This window comes from Marmota monax, unplaced genomic scaffold (genome assembly GCF_021218885.2).
Source record: "Marmota monax isolate L192 unplaced genomic scaffold, Marmota_monax_Labrador192_F-V1.1 WCK01_AAM20220418_F8-fsc00390, whole genome shotgun sequence".
NCBI classification, from domain to species: Eukaryota; Metazoa; Chordata; class Mammalia; order Rodentia; family Sciuridae; genus Marmota; species Marmota monax.
In genome coordinates this window covers 567,465-580,521 of record NW_026693450.1, presented here as the reverse complement: position 1 = coordinate 580,521, position 13,057 = coordinate 567,465, and positions in this window count along the sequence as shown.

Sequence of the window (13,057 nt, the reverse complement as noted above, 5' to 3'; positions counted from 1 at the left end):
CCTCTTCATGGGTGAGACCCCTCGAAACTGTATGTCTGGTGGAGCTTATATACCATTGCCCCCAGGGTCGAGGGGAGTCCCCCCTCCAATGGGAAGATCACTGAAATATGGGTGTCACTGGGAGCTCCATCCGCCCCCAGCATCGAAGAGACTACCCCCTCCAGGGGGCAGATCCCTCGAACCTGGGTATTGGGGGGAGTTTCACCCCCACAGAGTCGAGGGGACTCCTCCCTCAAGAGGGGACACCCCTCAAATCTGGGTGTCAGAGGCAGCTCGTATACCACCACCCCCAGTGTCGAGGAAAGTTTCCCCTCCAGGGGCGAGATCTCTCAAACATGGATGTTGGTGGGAGCTCCCCCCGACAACCAGGGTCGAGGGAGTTCCCCCTCCAGGGGCAAGACCCCTGGAACCTGGGTGTCGATGGGAGCTCCCACCGAACCCAGGGGTGAGGAAACTTCCCCCTCCAGGGGCAAGAACCCTCAAACCTGGATATGGGGGGAGCTTCCGCTGTCACTAAGGTCAAGGGGACACCCCTTCCAGGGGTGAGACCCCGAGAACCTGGGTGTCAGAGGGAGCTCCCACTGCACCCAGGGTTGAGGTGACTCCCCCCTCCAGGAGGGGCACCCCTCGTACCTGCTTGGCGGAAGAAGCTCCCCGAGCCTTTAGGGTCAAGGGGTCTCCCCCTTCCAGGGAGAAGACTTCTCGAACCTGAGTGTCAAGGGGGGCTCCCCCCACCCCCTGAATCAAGAGGACTTCCTTCTCCAGGGGGGAGAAATATTGAACCTGGGTGTCAGGGGGAGATCCCACCGCCCCTAGAATCGAGGGGACTCCCCTTTCCATCAGGGAGACCCCTTGAACCTGGGTGTCGGGGGGAGGTCCTACTGTCCCCAGGATCTTGGGACTCCCCTCTCCAATGAGGAGAACCCTCGAGCCTGGGTGTCAGAGGGAGCACCCACCGCCCACAGGGTCAAGGGGACTCCCCCCTTCAGTCAGGAGACCCATTGAACTTGGGTTCTTGGGGTAGCTGGTATACCATCGCCCATAGGGTCAATGGGATTGCCCCCTCAAGGGGGGAGATCCCTCAAACCTGGGTGTCCCGAGGAGCTCCAACCACCTCTAGGGTCAAGGACACTCCCCACCTCCAGGTAGGAGACCCCTCGAACTTGGGTGTCGGGGGGAAGCTCCCACCGCCCCCAGGGTCGAGGGGACTCCTTCTTCGGGGGGGGGGAACCCCTCCAAACCTGTTGTTGGAGGGAGTTCCCATCGCCCTCAGTGTGGAGGGAACTCCCTCACAAGGGAGGAGAATGCTCAGGATCGAGGGGATGCCCCCTCCAAGGGGGAGACCTCTTGAACCTGGGTGTCAGAGGGAGTTCATATACCATCGCCACCAGGGTTGAGCTCATATACCATCTCCCCTCCAGGAGGGAGACTCCTCAAACCTTAGTATTGGGGGGAGCTACCACTACCCTTATGGACCTGGGGATTACCCCATTCAGGAGTGAGACCCCTGGAACCTGGATGTCGGAGTTGCTCCTTTACCATCGGCCCAGTGTCGAGGATATTCCCTTCTCCACGGGGGAGACCCCTCGAACCTGGGTGTCGGGTGGTAGCTCCTATACCATTGCCATCATGGTCGAGGGGAGTCCCCCCTCAAGGGGGGAGACCCCTTGAATCTGGGTGTCAGGGGGGCTCGTATACCATCGGCCCCAGGATCAAGGGGACTCACTCCTCCAGGGGGGAGACTCCTCGATTTGAGTGTCAGAGGGAGTTACCACTGACCCCAGGGTCCAGAGGACTACCTCATCCAGGCCTGAGACCCCACGAACCTAGGTGCCGGGGTAAGTTTGTATACCATTGGCCCAAGTGTTGAGCGGATTTCCCCCTTTAGGAGGGGACCCCTCCAAACTTGGTGTCGGGGGGAGCTCCCACCACCCCCAGGGTTGAGGGGAGTCCCCCCTCCAGGGGGATAACTCCTCAAACCTGGGTGTCAGGGGAGCTACCACCGCCCCCAGGGCCCAGAGGACTACCTCATCCAGGGGTGAGACCCCTTGAACCTGGGTGTCTGGGGAAGCTCATATACCATAGCCCCCAGGGTCAAGGGGAGTCCCCCCTCCATGGGGGTGTTACCACAAACACGGGTGTCATTGGGAACCCTCACCATCCCCAGGTTGGACGGGACTCCCCCATCCAGGGCGGAGACCCCTCGAACCTAGGTGTCCCAGGGAGCTCCTATACCATTGGCCCCATGGTCCAGGGGACTCCCCCCTTTAGGGGGAGACTCCTCGAACATGGGAGTTTGGAGAGCTCGTATACCATCAGCCCAAGTATCAAGGGGACTCCCCTCTCCACGGGGAAACCCCTCGAACCTGGGTCTTGAGGGGAGCTCATATGAAAACACCCCCAGTGTCAAGGAGATTTCCCCCTTCAGGGGGGAGACGCCTGAAACCTGGGTGTTGGAGGGAGCTCCCACCACCCATAATGTCGAGGAGACTCCCCCATCCAGGGGGAGAGACCCCTCTAACCTGGGTGTCCAGGAGTAGTTCCTTCTATCCCCATGGTTGAGGGGACTCCCCCATCCAAGGGGGAGACCTCTCAAACCTGGGTTTTGGGGAGATCTCATATACCATTGGCCCCAGGGTCAAGGGGAGTCCACATCCAAGTTAGTGTCCCCTCGAACCTGGGTGTACAGGGAAGCTCATACTGCCCTCATGGTGGAAGGGACTCCCCGGTCAGGAGGGAGACCCTTCCGACCTGGGTGTCGGAGGGAACTCATATATCATCAGCCTGGGTGTCAGGGGGAGCTCCCACTGCACCCAGTGTCAAGGGCACTCCCACCAACAGGGGGTGACCCCTCGAACCTGGGTGTTGAGGGGAGCCCATATACCATTGCCCACAGTGTCAAGGGGATTTCCCACTCCAGGGGGGAGACCTTTCGCACCTGGGTGTCCGAGGGAGCTATTACCATCCATAGGGTAGAGAGGACTCCCCCCACCTGTGGTAGACCCCTCGAACCTGGGTATGGGGGGAGTTCCTATAACATCGCTCCAGGGTTAAGGGGCGTCCCCTCTTCAGACGGGAAATCCCTCGAACGTGGGTTTCTCAAGGAGCTCCAACAGCCCCCAGGGTGGAGCAGATTCCCTCCTATAGGTGGGAGACCCCTCGAACCTGGATGTCGGAGGGAGCTACCACCGCCCCCAGCAACGAAGGGACTCCTCCTTCCAGTGGGGAGACCCCTTGAACCTGGGTGTTGGGAGTAGCTTGTATACCATCTCCACCAGGGTTGAGGTGGGTCCCCCCTCCAGAGGGGAGATCCCTTGAACCTGGGTGTAGGGGGGAGCTCCCAACACCACCATGGTCGAGGGGGCTCCCCCATCCAGGGGGGAAAGCCTCAAACCTAGGTGTTGGGGACAGCTCATATACCATCGGCCCCAGGGTCAAGGGGACTCTCCCCTCCAGAAGGGAGACTCCTCAATCCTAGGTTTCCCGTGGAGCTCACACAACCCTCAGTTCCAGGGTCTACCCCATTCAAACCTGGGTGTTGGGAGGAGCTCGTATACCAATGGCCCAAGTGTCAAGGGGAGTCCACCCACCAAGCGGGAGACCCCTCGAACCTGGGTATCAGGGGGAGCTCCCATCGTCCCCAAGGTAAAGGAAGTCCCCTCTCCAGAAGGAGATCCCTCGAACCTGGGTGTTGGCGGGAGCTCTCATCACCACAAGGGTCAATGTGACTCCCCCCTTCCAGGGGAGACCCCTCGAACCTGGGTGTCAGCGGGAGTTCCCAAAGCCCCCAAGGTTGAGGGGACACCCCCATCCAGGGGGAAGACACCTAGAACCTGGGTGTCGGGTGGAGTTCCAACGCCTCCATGGTCAAGCGACACTCCTTCCTGTCCAGGGGGGAGATTCCTTTACCTGGGTGTAGGAGGGAGCTTTTATACCATCCTCCCCTGGGTCGAGGGGACAATCCCCTCAGGGGGGAGACCCCTCGAACCTGTGTGTTGGGGGGAGCTCCGACCACTCCCAGGGTCCAGGAGAATACCCCATCCAGGGGTGAGACCCCTCAAACCTGGGTGATGAGGGGAGTTCATATACCATCCGCTCAAGTCTCCAAAGGAGTCACACCTCCAGGGGGGAGACCCTTGAACCTGGGTATCGGGAGGAGCTCCCACTGCCCCCAGGGTCGAAGGGAGTCCCCCTTCCAGCGGAAAAACCCCTCCAACCTGGGTGTGGGGGGGGGGATCTCGTACACCATAGCCTCAGTGTTGAGGGGAGTTCCCCTCCAGGGGAAATACCCCTCAAACCTGGTTGTAAGAGGGAGCTCCCACCATCCACAGGATCGAGGGGAATTCCCCCTCCAGTGGAGAGACTGCTTAAACCTTGGTGTCAAGAGGAGCTCCTATACCATCGCCCCCAGGTTCAAGGGGAGGCCCCCTCAAGGGGGGAGATACCTCGAACCTAGGCTTCCCGGGGAGCTCCAACCAACCCCAGGGTTGAGGAGACTCCCCAATCCAGGTGAGAGACCACTCGAACTTGGGTGTCGGGGGTACTCCCACCTCCAGGGGAAGACCCCTCAAACATGGGTGTCAGGGGGAGCTCCTATATCATCGGCCCCAGGTTCAAAGGGAGTTCCCCCTCTAGGGTCAAGACACCTTGAACTTGGGTGTCAGGGGACCTCATACCACCCCAGGGTAGAGGGGACTCCCCCCTATAGCTCCCTCTGGGTGTCTGAGAGAGCTCGTGTACCATCGCCCCCAGTGTCAAGTATTATCCCCCCTCCAGGGAGGAGACTCCTCGAACCTGGGTGATGTGGGGAGCACTATACCATTGACCCCAGGGTTGAGGAGACTCCTCCCTACAGGAAGGAGACCCCTCAAACCTGGGTGTCAGGGGGAACTTGTATACCATCACTCCCAAGGTCGAGGGGCGTCACCTCACAGGGGGGTGACCCCTCCAACCTGGGTGTTGAGGGGGCTTCCAGTGCTCCCAGGGTCAAGGAGTCTCCCCTCTCCAGTGGGGAGACCTCTCAAACCTGGCTGTCAGGTGGAGCTCGTATACCATCCTCCCCAAGGTCGAGGGGAGTCCCCCTCAGCGGGGATTCCCCTCAAACCTGGGTGATGAGGGAGATTCCACTGCCCCCAGGGTCGAGGGGACTCCCCCCTTCAGGAAGGAGAACCCTCTAACATGGACGTCAGGGGGAGCTCGTATACATCTGCTTCAGGTTAGAGGGGCATTCCCCCTACAGAGGTAGACCCCTAGAACCTGGATGTCTGGGGGAGCTCCCACCGACATCCAGGGTTGAGGGAACTCACCCCCCCATGGGCGAGTCCCCTTGAACCTGGGTGTCGGAGCGAGCTCCGAACAACACCCAGGGTCGAGAGGACTCACTTCTTCAGGGGCATAACCCCTTCAGGTGGCATAACAACCGACATCCAGTTTAGAGGGGACTTCACCATCCAGGGGCATAACCCCTCAAACCTGGGGTTAGGGGGGAGCTCCCACCAAAATCTAGGGTCAGGGGGACTCCCCCTTCCAGGTGCAAGATCCCTTGAACTTGGGTGAGAGTGGGAGCTCCCACTGCTCCCAATATGAAGGGGAGACCCCTCGAACCTGGAGACCCCTCGAACCTGGGTGTTGGGGGGAGCTCCCACGGCCCCCAGGGTTGAGATTACTACCCCCTCCAGTGGGGCAACCCCAAGAATCAGGATGTCGAAGGGAGCTCGTATACCATCGCACCCAGTGTCAAGTGAAGTCCCCTTTCCAGTGGGGAGACCCCTCGAACCTGGGTGTCAGGGGGAACTCATATACCACCGCCCTCAGGGTCATTGGGAGTCCCCTCTCCTGGGGGGAAAACCCTCGACGGTGTGTTGGAGGGAGCTCCCACTGCACCCAGGGTCGAGGGGACTCCCTTCTCCAGGGGCAAGACACCTCAAAGCTGGGTTTCAGAAGCTCTAACCATCCCCAGGGTCGAGAGTCCCCCCTTGAGGGGGAGACCCTTCAAACCTGGGTGTCAGAGGGAGCTCTCACCACCCCGATGGTCGAGGGGACTGTCCCCTCCAAGAAGAGACATCTCAAATTTGAGTGTAAGAGAGAGCTGGTATACCACTGCCCCCAGTGTCCTGTGGAGTCCCCCCTCCAGGGGGGAGACTCCTTGAACCTGGGTGTTGGGGGGAGCTCCCCCACCCCCAGGGTCCAGGGGAGTCCCTCTTTCAGGGGGGAGACCCCTCAAACCTTGGTGTCAGAGGGAGCTCGTCACCCCCTCAACCTAGGTGTAGGGGGGAGCTCCCATTGACTCCCAGGTTTGAGGGGACTCCCAAATCCAGGGGTGAGAACCCTCAAACCTGGGTTTCAGGGGGAGCTCCCAATGACACCAAGGGTCGAGGGGACTCCCCCATCCAGGGGCGAGACTCGTTGAACCTGGGTATGGGAGGGAGCTCCCATCGCCCCCATGGTCGAGGGTACGCCCCTCTATAGGGGCAAGAACTCTCGAACCAGGGGGTCGTTGGAAGCTCCCCCAACACCCAGGTTCAAGGGGACTCTCCCTCCAGGAGCGAGACCCCTCGAACCTGGGTATCAGGTGGAGCTCCCACCAAAACCCAGAGTATAGAAGACTCCCCCCACCAGGGGCGAGACCCCTGGAACCTTGGTGTCGGGGGAAGCTCCCAGGGTAGGTGGGACTCCCCCATCAATGGGGGAGGTCCCCTCTAACCCGAGTGTCGGGCGCTCCTGGGACACGGCCGCACCAGGGGGGGGACTCCGCCCAAAGAGGGGAGGTGCCCTGTAACCCCAGGTGTTGCCGAGGCGCTTCAGACACCGCCGGACCATGCGGGGGAGGATAATCTGGCCCACAGGGGAGAAGTCCCGGCTAGCCTGGGTGTGGGGGCTCTCCAGACACCACCGCACCCGCGGGGGAGGGACTCTGACCTCCAAAAGGAGGTTCCTTCTGACGCGAGTGTCGGGGGGCACCGTTCACCACTGCACCCAGGGTATGGGGGACTCCCCTGTCCAGGTTGGAGGTCTCCTCTAAACTGGTTGTCGGGGGTGCCCAGGACACTGCTGCATTTTGGAGGGAGGGGACTCCACCCTCCAGTGGGGAGGTCCCCTTTAACCTGGGTGTCGGGGGTGCTTGGACACCACCGCACACAGAGGAAGAGGACTCCACTCTCCAGGGGGGATACACCTCAAGCCTGCATGTCAGGGGGGCTTCCACCACCGCTAGGGTCAAGAAGACTCCCCTCTCAAGGGGGGAAAACCCTTGAATCTGTATGTCGGGGGCAAGTCCCACAGCCCCTGGAATGAGGGGACTCCATCCTCCAGGGGGGAGACCCATGGAAACTGGGTGTCGGGGGGAACTACCACCGTGCAAGGTGTCGAGGGGACACCCCACTCCAGGGGGTAGACCCCTCGAACCTGGGAGTGGGCGGAGCTCCCACCACCCCAAGGGTCAAGGGAACTCCCCCCTCCAAGGGGGAGACTCCAGGAACCTGGGTGTCAGGGGGAGCTCTGACTGCCCACAGGTTCGAGGAGACTGCCGCCTCCAGGGGGGAAACCTCTTGTACTTGGGTGTCACGGGGAGCTCCTACAGCCCCCAGTGTCAAGGGGACTTCCCCATCCAGGAAGACCCCTTGATACTGGGTGTCGGAAGGAGATCCCCCCTCCCCCAGGGTCGAGAGGACTCCCACCTCCAGGAGGGAGACCCCTCAAACCTTGTTGTAGGGGGGAGCTCCCACTGCCCCGGGGTGAGGAGACTCCATCCTCCAGGGGGGAGACCCCTCGAAACTGGGTGTGGAGGGAGCTCTAACCGCCCCCCCCCCCGGGGTCAAGGGGACTCCCTGCTACAGGGAGTAGACCTCTAGAACCTGGGTGTTGGGGGGAGCTCCCACCGCCACTGGGTTCAAGGGGATTCCCCCCTCCAGGGGGGAAACCCCTCGAACCTGGCTGTCAGGTGATCTCCCACTGCCCCCAGAGTTGAGGGGACTCAACCCTCCAGGGAAGAGACCCCTTGAACTTGAGTTTCGGGAGGAGCTTGTATACAATTACATCCAGGGTCGTGGGGAATCCCCCCTCCAAGGGAGAGACCTCTCAAACGTGGATGTTGGGGGAGCTCACACCACCCCTAGGGTCTAGGAGACTCTCCCCTCCAGGGGGGACACCCCTCGAACCTAGGTGTTGTGTGGACCTCATATACCATCGCCCAATGGTCGAGGAATGTTCCCCCTCCAGGGGAAGACTCCTCGAACTTGGGTGTCAGGGGTAGTTCCCACTGACACCCAGGTTCGAAAGGAGTCTTCTCCAGGGGTGAAATCCCTCGAACATTGGTGTTTGGGGGAGCTCCCACTGATACCCAGTGTAGAGGGGATTTGCCCTTCCAGGGGGAAGACCCCTCGAACCTGGTTGTGGGGGGGAGCTCCCACCACACCAGAGATGGAGAATACTCCACCCTCCAGGGGGAGACACCTTGAACCTAGGTGTAGGGGGAATCTCCAACCGCACCAGGGTTGAGAGGACATCCAGGGTGGAGGGGACTCCCCTCTCCAGGGAGGAGATCCCATGAACCTGGGTGTAGGGGGGAGCTAATATACCATTGCCTCTGGGTCGAGGAGAGTCCCCCATCCAGGGGAAAGACCCCTCAAACCTGGGTGTTGGGAGGTGCTTCCACTGCCCCCAATGTCAAGGGGAGTCTCCACTCCAGGGGGAAACCGCTCGAACCTGGGTGTCTGGGGAGCTCTCACCACACCCAGGGTCCAGGGGAGTCCCCCTTTCAGGTGGGAGACCCCTCAAATCTGGGTGTCAGAGGGAGCTCATATAGAATCGCCTCCAGTCTCTAGTGGAGACACCACTCTAGGGGAAAGACCCCTCAAAACTGGGTGTCGGGGGGAGCTCATATACCATCGCCCCGGAGTCGAGGGGAGTCCCCTCTCCAGGGCGGAGATCCCTCAAATCTGGGCGTTGGGGGGATCTCCCACCGCCCCCAGGGTTGAGATGAGTCCCCCATACAGTGGGGAGTCCCTCCCTCCAGGGTGGAGACCCCTCAATCCTGGGTGTCAGGGGGAGCTCCTATACCATCACCCCCACAGTCGAGAGGAGGCCCCATACAGTGGGGAAACCCCTCGAACCTGGTTGTGAGGAGGAGCTCCCACTGCCCCCAGGGTCGAGATGAGTCCCCCATACAGTGGGGAGTCCCACCCTCCAGGGGGGAGACCCCTCAATCCTGGGTGTCAGGGGGAGCTCCTATACCATCAGCCCCACAGTCGAGAGGAGGCCCCATACAGTGGGGAAACCCCTCGAACCTGGTTGTGGGGAGGAGCTCCCACTTCCCCTAGGGTCCAGGGGACTCCCTCCTCCATGAGGGAGACCCCTCAAACCTGAGTGGGGGGGGAGATCATATACAATAGGCCCCAGGGTTGAGGGGAGTTACCCCTCCAGGGGCGAGCCCCCTCGAACCAGTGTATGGGGGGAGCTCCCATTGACTCCCAAGTTGAGGGGACTCCCAAATCCATGGGTGAGACCCCTTAAACCTGGGTTTCAGGGGGAGCTCGCAATGACACTAGGGTTGAGGGAACTCCCCTCTCCAGGAGGGAGATCCCTTGAACCTGGGTGTTGGAGGGAGCTCCCACTGCCCCCATGGTCGAGGGGACTCCCCCCTACAGGGGTGAGAACTCTGGAACCAGGGGGTCATGGGAAGCTCCCCCCACACCCAAGTTTGAGGAGACTCCCCCTCCAGGGGAGAGACCCCTTGAACCTGGTTGTCAGGGGTAGCTTCCACCAACACCCAGGGTCAAGAGGACTCCCCCCACCAGGGGTGAGACCCCTCAAACCTTGGTGTGGGGGGAGCTCCCAGGGTAGGTTGGACTCCCCCATCCAGGGGGGAGGTCCCCACTAACCCGGGTGTGGGGGCTCTACAGACACTGCCGCATTGGTGGGGAGGGGACTCCGCCCTCCACGGGACAGGTCCCCTATGACCCGGGTGTCAGGGGGCACCCTGTTCACCACCACACCCAGGGTAGGGTGGACTCCCCTGTCCATGTTGGAAGACCCTCTAACCCAGGTGTTGGGGCACCCGGGACACAGCTGCAATTGGGGGGGTGGGACTCTGCCCTCCAGGGGGAGGTCCCCTCTAACCGGGGTGTCTGGGCACTCTAGACAAAGCTGCACCCAGGGGGAAGGGGACTCCACCCACTGGGGGGAGGTCTCCTCTAACCCGGGTGTCGGAGACACTCTGGACACCACCACAGGGGGGGGGGAGGGGAGCAGACTCCCTACTCCAGGAGAGAGGTCTCCTCTGACCGTAGTGCCTTGGGGCACACCGTACACCACCGCACCCAGGGTAATGGGGACTCCCCACTCCAGGGAGGAGGTCATCTGTACCCGGGTGTCGGATGTCAATCAGGACACCATCACATCCAGGGGTAAGGGGGACTTCCCGATCCAGTGGGGAGGTCCCCTCTGAACCCGAAGTCATTGCGCGCTACAAACACCACCACACCCGGGGTGGAGGGGATTCCGCTCTCAAGGGGGTGGTCCCTCTAATATGGGTGTCAGGGGTGCCCAGGACACCTCCGCATCCCTGGTGGAGGTGACTCTGCCATTCAGAAGGAGGTGCCCTATAACCCGGGTGTCGGGGGGTGCCCTGGACACTGTGCACCTGGGGTGGAGGGGACTCTGCCCTCCATGGGGGCGGTCCCCTCTAACCCGGGTGTCGAGGGGTGCCCTGAACACCACCGCACCCGGGGTGGAGGGGACTCTGCCCTCCAGAGAGGAGGTCGCCTCTAACCCAGATGTTGTGGAGCACCCCGAAACCGCCGCTCGAAGGGTGGAGGGGACTCTGCCCTCCAGGGGGTGGTGCCCGTTAACCCGGGTGTTGGGAGGCGCTCCGGAAACCAGCACCCTGAGTGCAGAGGACTCTGCCCTCCAGTTGGGAGGTCCCCTCTAACCCGGGTATGGGGGGTGCTCTGGACACCATCACACCCAGATGGGGGGGACTCCCCCCTCCAGGGGGGAGGTCCCTTCTGACCAGGGAGTTGGGGGGTGCCTGGTCATCACCACATCCAGAGTAGGTGGGACTCTCCCCTCCAGGGAGGAGGTCCCTTCTGACTCAGATGTCTGGGGGCACCCTAGTCACTACCCCACTGGGAGAAGGGGACTCCACCCTTCAGGTGGGAGATCCCCTCTAACCCGGGTGTCAGGGGGTGCCCCAGACGGACGCCACCACACCAGGGGTGAAGGGAATCCACCGTCAAAGGTCGAGGTCCCCTTTAACCCGGGTGTCAGGGGGCACCCCAGACACCACCGCACCCGGTGTAGAGGAGACTCTGACCTCCGGGGGGAGGTGCCCTCTAGCCCAGGTGTCGGAGAGCACTCCTGACACTGCGGCACACGGGGGAAAGGGGACTCCACCATCCAGGGGCGAGGTCACCTGTAATCCAGTGTTGGGGGTTGCCCCAGAAACCACCGCACCCAAGAGGGAGGTGACTCCGCCCTCCAAAGGGGAGGTACCCTGTAACCCCAGTGTCAGGATGTGCCCAGAACACCACCACACCCAGGGTGGAGGAGACTCTGTACACTAGGGCGTAGGTCCCCTCTTACATAGGTGTTAGGGGGCGCTCCGGACACTGCCACACTCGGGGTGGAGCGGGCTCTGCCCTCCAGTGGGGAGGTCCCCTCTAACCACAGTGTTGGGGGGCACTCAAGACAACACTACACCTGGGGTGGAGGGGAATCCACCATCCAGGGGGAAGGTCCCCTTTACCTGGGTGTCGGGGGTGCTCTGAAAACCACCGCACCCGGGGTGGTGGGACTCCGTGCTCCAGGGGGGAGGATCCTCTTATACGGCAATCAGAGGGCGCTCTGGACTCCCCCCTCCAGGGAGGAGGTCCCTTCTGACCCGGGTGTCAGTGGGCGCCCCATTCACCACCACACCCAGAATACGGGGGACTCCCACCTCCAGGATGGAGGTCCCCTCTTACCCAGGTGTCAGAGGGAGTTCCCATTACCCCCAGGATTGAGGGGAGTCCCTAATTCAGGGGCATCCCTCAAACCTGAGTATCAGAGGGAGCTCCCCCTGCACCCAGGGTCGAGAGGAATCCCCACTTCATGGGGGTGACCCCTTGAACCTGGGTGTTGGGAAGAGCTTGTATACCATAGCCCCCAGTGACGAGGGGAGTTCCTGCTCCAGGGGGGAGACCCGTCGAATCTGGAAGTCTGGGGAAGCTCCTACCACCCCTAGGGTAGAAAGGACTCCCCCATCCAGGGGTGAGACACATCGAACCTGGGTGTCAGCGGGTGCTCATATACCATCGCCCTCAGGGTCAAGGGTAGTCCCCCCTCGACAGGGAAGACCCCTCAATTCTGGGTTTCCCGGGTAGCTCCAACGTCCCCAAGGTCGAGGAGAATCCCTCCTCCAGAGGAAAGACCCCTTGAACCTGGGTGTCAGAGGGAGCTCATGTATCATCGCCCCCAGGGTCCAGGGGAGTCCCCTCTCAAGGGGAGAGAACACTCCAACCTGAGTATCCGGGGGAGTTCCCACCGCCCCCAGGATCGAGGGGACTCCCCCATCCAAGGGGGAGACACCTCGAACTTGGGTGTCTCAAGAAACTCATATACCATCGCCCCCAGGGTCAAGGAAAGTGCCCAGTCCAGGTGGGTGACTCCTTGAACATCGGTGTCAGAGGGAGCTCCCACCGCCCCCAGGGTCAAGGGGACTCCCTTCTCCCAGGGGGGAGACCCTCGAACATGGGTGGCAGGGGAAGCTCGTATACATCACCACCATGGTCGAGGGGAGTCCCCCCTCCAGCGGAGAGACCCCTGGACCTGGGTGTCAGGGGGAGCTCCAACCACCCCCTGGGTTGAGGGGACTCCCCCCCCTCAGTGGGGAGACCCCTCATACCTGGGTGTCAAGGTTATCTCATATACCAATGCCCCCAGAGTCAAGGGACGTCCACCCTCCAGGGGAGTGTCCCCTCGAACCTGAGTGTCTGGTGAAGCTCGTATTCCATTGCATCCAGGGTTGAGGGGAGGCCCCCCTCCAACGGGGATTCCCCTCGAACCTTGGTGTCACAGGGAG